General features: G+C 35.7%; 1 protein-coding gene across 1 annotated transcript in view; it reads right to left on the reverse strand.

Annotated features, from left to right (window-relative positions):
* LOC110373160 (myosin-VIIa) overlaps positions 1 to 6,447 on the reverse strand; it is a 45,896-nt gene extending 39,449 nt beyond the window's left edge. The window contains exon 1 of the mRNA XM_021330343.3: positions 6,188 to 6,447. The gene's annotated coding sequence lies outside the window, so the exon portion shown is untranslated. The remainder of the gene's footprint in view (positions 1 to 6,187) is intronic.
* Positions 6,448 to 7,179: the final 732 nt, after the last annotated feature.

Raw genomic sequence — 7,179 nt, forward strand, 5'->3', positions numbered from 1 at the left:
CAAAACTATTGGACCCATTTAAATGGAAGGTAAGTAAATAAGTCTTAAGCCTGAAAGCATATAGGCCACTATTTTTTTAAGCAGTTTTCCGTTCATGGGGAACAGCTGATAGAGTTATAAACATGAAATATGGACCTGCTTTTCAGCAGTTTTAGACCAACGACCTATGCTACAAGCAATCAACCGATTTATTTATAACTTGGTACATTAGGTACACAGCCATAATACGACTTCATCTTATTCTTATCATTGACAATGCGGGAATCAATCAAACACGAAGCAGCCTTGTCCGCTCTCCTCCATTCATCTGTCAAAACGCTCATACGTTCCGATATTTATCTCAAAGCTACTATTCATAAAATCTAAGAATTGTTAGGTACTTGTATTATAAATAAGCCAAGAAAGAGTGCTCACACTTTTAGTCGGCCAATAATGGTTGGGTTCAGAATTCAGTATGAAGATGAATGGAAGTACACACGTAACAACGATCAGGTATTTTTCCGGTATCTGACCGTCTAAAAACTTTGACTGAACTCTTCATTTTCTAAAAAAAATTTCTGCTCTTGACCAACCGTTGGCCGACTGTTTAGTTTGCAGTCTGCGCGTAGGCTCAGACGAAAGAGGAGAAAGTTGCAGGCGGCAAGTGTAAAGGGGTTCGGAAAGTTGCCATGTTCGGAGCTCTCCCTTTTAAGGGACTAATTTGCCATAAGAAGAAATCTTTGGAAGGTTTTTTGTAACAGGTATACAGGCAGCTTTTACGGCAATAATGGACTGGTAAAGTAAAAGTATTGGAAGCTGACTGAAGGCCTTTTGTGGAACTTAATGTGATTTATAATTACTTTGGGAATAAAAGACAATTTGCTGTAGATTAAGTATTTGACTTCTCCAATAATATCTCGTCCAAGAAAAGAATATTTCAAAACTACCAAGAAATTATATAAATGATAAAAAAAAACATTTCAATTTTAAATGAGACCAAGTTCAGTGTCGGTCACGGGCTCGGCGCTCTAACCGAAATGCTAAGTTCAACCAGACATAATTACACGAGCAGGTGCGATTTTGAACTGTATTACTTAAACGACAAAGATTATAATCGTATGTACTAAAATTTATAGCTAGGTCCGTAAAAGAAAATAATCGTTGTCCGTTGTTAAATGCGATCGTGATAGGTTCGAACATAAAATTAATTTTTGCAACTTTTAATTTTACCTGTCATACTGTAAGTGCAGCCTATATAGAACTGTATTATTGTTATAGAAATATCAACCTTATGTATGAGGGATAAGGTTTATTTTTGTACTCACATTATTTTTTTGTAAAGGGCATTGAAACCTGCATTTGTGTAAATAAAAACTTTTTTGTTCGTAATTCACGTTTTTTTTTGTCCATGATAATTATTATATTTTAAAACATTATTTTATTCTTACATGGCCAATTATATCACAATGCATAAAGTATATTTATAACAACTTATTCCGTATTTAATTAAGATTTTATTGGTCTTTATGTAAAAACAGACAATTAAAGATAATTTAAGCGATAAAATATTATGAACATTTTATATTATTTAATAAATTTTATTTATTTCGGTATCTGAATCTGTTAATTATCATAATTATATAAACGGTAAATATTATAAATGTTGACCAAAAATAGATCTATTTATATGAAAAAAATGAAATAGGTAGATACCAATCGCTACAATAATTAGAACAAGTAACTATTAATTAGGAACATAATTTACTAATAGTAGGTATTAGAACATTTATAAAAGGAATTATTTGTAAGGAAACAATTTTTCTGATAAATAAAATATATTGAGAAACTAAGATTTCCCAAGTCGTTGATGTCTTTTGTTAGAAGTGACGTAAAACCTTGTAAATTTAAGTGAAAACTTAAAATATTCTAAGATAATTAACCCTTTTTTTCCCTTCAAAAACCTCTTCCCTTGAAACTTCGTTAATTTCTGAAGGGTTCAAAACTCTCAGGTACTTCGTTTTACTGCTATATTGAATGTTAAGGCTGCAAAAGTGTGGCTCAAAATGTTTATAGCAACGATATTATTTTTGGAATACAGGAAATCAATCATAAATATCAAGGCATTTGCTTTCCTTCCTCAAGGAGTAAATCACTGACAATTACAGGCATTGTTTTTAAACACGCGAAAGGCGTGATTTAATAACTAAAAATGTTGTATTTGTGTATGTGTCTGTGTGTTGTACGACTGTCTTGGGCAGAGGCCTCTTCTTGTACAGAAAAGGAATAAAGCATTAATTGTCTTTCCCAATTGGCCGCAGAATTATTCCAACATAAAAGAATGGGAAGGAAATAAGAATAAGGAATGTATTTTCAAAAAAGTACATTTTCTATTATCATTAGCCCCAAACTAGGCAAAGCCCGTGTCTTGGGCGCTAGAAAATAGCGGAGGCCTTTGCCCAAAAGTAGGGTGGCATGGGCTAAATAAAAATAAATTAAATTGCAAAGCATTACCTTAGTCTGCCCCTACTCATGTAATCTTCTCCGTATTTTTATGTTCATATTTTAGCCTGAAGAAATGCAATAATGTAAGTATTTCAATATGTCCTGAATGTTATTAGCGTGACATGAAGTCATGCTTGTTTAACTAGCGATTAGTTTAATATCTTGACAGCCACTTCAACTGTATTATGTCGATATCACTTCGAGTATGTAACTGTGTGATAAGAAGGTTCGGAGTGGCAGTCAATCCTGTTAAATGCCAAGCTATTATCATTGGTAGCTCAAGAAATTTAGGTAAAGTAGACGCACTTGGGTTACCAACTTTGGTATTTGACGGGATAAATATACCGTTCAGCTGCTCAGTGAAGAATTTGGGCCTTCATCTTGACTCTTCACTCAATTGGCAAGCACAAGTTGCAGCTGTCAGCCAAAAAATCACTAGTACACTGCGGTTTCTTTATCGCTTCAAAAACTTGCTCCCGTTCCATGTAAAAGCAATGCTTATGCAAACCTTAATCTTTCCTATAATCGACTATGGTGATGTTTGCTACTATGACCTGAATGCAGATCTGCTCAATAAACTCGACCGGCTTCTCAACAATTGCATTCGATTCGTTTTTAATCTTCGCAAGTACGATCATGTGTCAGCGTATCGAGCGCAACTTAAATGGCTACCGATAAGACAACGACGTGTGATGAGGGCATTAACTACTCTTTTTTCTATACTTTATACCCCGTCCTCACCTTCCTACTTAACCTCTCACTTTCAGTATGTGTGTTCTCAGCACAGCAAAAATCTCCGCTCCTCTAATAATCGTCTTCTTCACTGCCCTGCTCACCGTTCAGACATTATTCACTCTTCCTTCTTTGTGAAATCTATTCTTCTCTGGAATGAGCTACCTCTGGAGGTCAGGATGGTAAATAGTCGACACACTTTTAAAATGAAACTGCGAAATCACATCCATGGCAAGTTGGCGGAATCATTACAGTAGTTCATTTTTCTTACTATCTTCTCCTACATACTCCTGAATACAGTTGTATATATATATAGTTATATAGTTATATATATATATATATATATATATTATGTTTATATATGCATAAATATATATTTTTTATTATCTTCCACTCATGCTCAAATTGTGTTGCACCTACCACTTCTATTTCACCACCACCCAAAGGTAGACTGGCAGAGAACGCCTAAGGCGTTAAGTCCGCCGTTGTACAATGTGCAAAAAGTATTTTAAATAAATAAAAAAACTACTGACAAATGATGCAGTTGGTAGAAGTACAAAATACTAAATTTTGTTCAACACGTTTATAATTTCATGCACCTCGTAAATCGTGTCTAACGAGGCATTTGTCTTATGTATTTACCCCAAAAAGTGTCCTAGTTTGCCAGAAATTTATTAAGTCAATACTTTCCAGACTTCTGTTATTCGATTACTAGGGCAAAAACAGATGGCCAAACTTGGAAAAATGTACTCACGGTACATACAGTTTTGCCATCAAACATCCTTTAATTGCAGTATTTGCAGCACACAAACATCACATAACAGTGACCTGTTCAATAATTTGAGTCACGATCTCCGAGCAATTTAATAACAATTTGATCTTGACACGTAATAGCGAGGTGTTAATGAATTTATCGTAGAGTTTTCAAATTGATGTTGGTTCTAGTTTTATAGATTTCTTTTACTGACTTTTGTTGCCTTTTCGGCTGGTTATTATAAATACCAACCACTTATATAGATCGCTTACAACGATGTTATCATCGACCAACCACACATGCCACATTAATATCTCCTGTTTGATATGGAGGAAAAAGGAAGGAAAGAGGAATGGGAGGGATGTTCAGATGTGAAGCTAAACTTTAATGCCTCGACGCCTCTCATCCACTATTTTGAGCTTTAAAGGCTTTGAGGAATTGCAGGCGCTGGTAGATTTTCACTTTCCAGTTATGCAGATCTGCACCTACCCGATACAAACAACGATTACCGACCTATGCCGGATAATTTTGAAAGGCTAACATAAATCGCAGAATCACACACTTGGAAAACTTCGTGACAAATTCGCAATGTGTAAAGTTTTCTATAAATTAATAAACATTCAAGATAAATAGTTGTGTCACGTACATAACACATACGTGCTAAAACTTAACTATTTATAAGTAATTCACATCTGAGACATGCAAATGCAGTTTGCAGTTTTACGTAAGACATCTTACGTGAAAAGCTGTTGTAAGAGAAATCGAAGAGAGTAGCTTTTGCTGTTAATATTCTATTTGAAAAGGATCATTAATCAATCAGCATTCATTCGCAGTATTGAAACTTGATTTAAATCGTAGTTTTCCTTATCATAGTCTTTTCTGACTACATAGCTAGTCAATCAAATTTAACATCATCCATTAACGATCATAATTCTGACAGATTTTATGGCATCAATAAGAAATATTCAACTCGACTCATGACCTTTTGAAGATGGTATTTTACGAACTATTCAACGTTTCCAATGTGATGTAGATGTTTTGAACTGACCAGAAGATCAATCAGACAAGAGAGAAAACAGATCGTTTAAAACCAATCGACTTAATGTGGTTTTCTATTAAGTTATAAGTTGTCCATATGATGTAAGCAGGCCCCGAAGAGTTTGATTTAAATAAAACGGTCAATAACCGTTTACAAAACAAGTTTTGCCAAAACACAATATTTTTGTTAGAACTTTATTGCAAGCCCTAGTTGTTTGTATGGTTTACTTGAAACTACATCGTTGCTATGCCTCCGATTTCTGACAATCAATGCATATTAGAGATCAATATTGTTTACAACTTTCTATGGGAACTTTATGCACCATTGTTTGCTCAAGGAGAGCGTTTATCGACAGCACGTCACGTAAAAAGTGCAAGACTACGATATGCGACAAGTTTCATTTTCATTTCGTATTGTGGGTACCTACTTACAACGGAAAACTGTGCGTTGGTTTTCATTACAATAACTGACTAATGCATGCATCTATTACTCGACCATTAGACAGTAATAGTCGTTACTGGAATCAAAACGTAACTCGCAATGTAATTGATAGCTGAAATTGCATGTTATGTTCGAAATCACCTATTCTGTTCCACTTGCTTCATTTGGGATGCAGGCAACTCGGCTAACGGTTGCGCTGACTTTGAGGAATTTCACAAGTCTCCCGCATATGCGCACGGTTCATTAATAAATGTATCTTGAACGCATAAAATGACAATTAACCACTTCTAATTAATGTGAGTCATAACTTAAGTGTCAATTATAATCCAATAAGATTCTCGTGCGATATAATCGATTGGACAGCGAAAATAATTTTACCTACATATTTGCTGATCCTACTTTCTTTTGCAACGGTAAAATCGATTCTATGGTGTACCTGCTAACGATCCTAAACTAACAAATCTTTCTTTGAAGAAAACTTATTAAATATAAGATGGTTAGTGTCGGCAACACCAACTCATCCGCTACAGGTGTCATAATTCACGTGTAAACACCGCTACGGGCTACGTGGAAGAAATCCAGCGAGTTCTCGCGTACAAAGTGGAACAATGCGCGTGCGACTGTGCTCAATTCTATTAATCAATGTTCATCAAATATATTCACAGGTCGAATACATATTTATGCACCATCACCTGACTAGTAAACACTCAGGTCATATTGTCACGTTTGACGAAATTTACCGTTAAGATCCGCTGAGTGGCGCTCGGTCAAACTCCGGAGCTGGTCCTCGTCATATCACAGACACAAGCACTTGTTGATAACTATCACTATGTTAGAATCACTTCACCGATCACCGATGATCCCGCACATTTCGTCGGTCGCGGTTCGTGTGCTGTATGCGAGGGCCGCGTCGTGCGCATAGGACCAGCAAATGCGACGGACCGTGAATCTTAACCTACCTGTTGCGCTTGCGTGTCGCCCGTCGACGGCCCGCCGACCGGCGCTCTGCTGTACCGACGCGCACCGCCGCCATGTTTTATACAACCTCTTTGCTACACTTTTAATGCTAATTATCAAGTTACCTTTACAATAAATCCTCACAAATATAACGTGAATCATAAATGTGTCACTAAATATCTGTTTTGTACTGTAAACACTTGTAGAGCACCATAAAGATAAGCCTAAAAGCCTTAATCTGCTTTACCAACAGAAAGTGCTGCCATCTATAGAAAACAACTCGAAACTGTGGAAATCGTTAAGTTGACGTTAGTTAACGCACAAGTCACAAGACATTGGTTAGGATTCATTAGAATAGCTATAAAAAGTATTTTATCGCCGTTATGTAAGAAAATTTAAATATATGCGAATGTTGCATGTTCTACCTTAATTTTGTATCAAAATATACAAAATGCTATGAAGTTCAAACTCTTCAGACTTTGATCGTTTTTCTTGTAGTTTCACGCTTTAGTGACAGATGGCGCCACTTAACACAAAAGCCTTAAAGGCTTTATTTGTATGATGATGATGACGAATCGGGGTTTACGTGTTGTTTACACAACTGCAAAAAATTGGGATTATCTAGTATCACGGGTTACTTACATCAAAGTTTTTACGTATCGTGGAGTGCCTGGGGAGTTTGACCTCGGAAAATCGTTAATGAGAATGACGCTTTTTGATTAAAGTACCTACTACCTAAGTTTTTATTTTTTATTTTGCTATAACTTCAAAAGTA

Source organism: Helicoverpa armigera, chromosome 6 (assembly GCF_030705265.1).
Source record: "Helicoverpa armigera isolate CAAS_96S chromosome 6, ASM3070526v1, whole genome shotgun sequence".
Lineage (NCBI taxonomy): Eukaryota > Metazoa > Arthropoda > Insecta > Lepidoptera > Noctuidae > Helicoverpa > Helicoverpa armigera.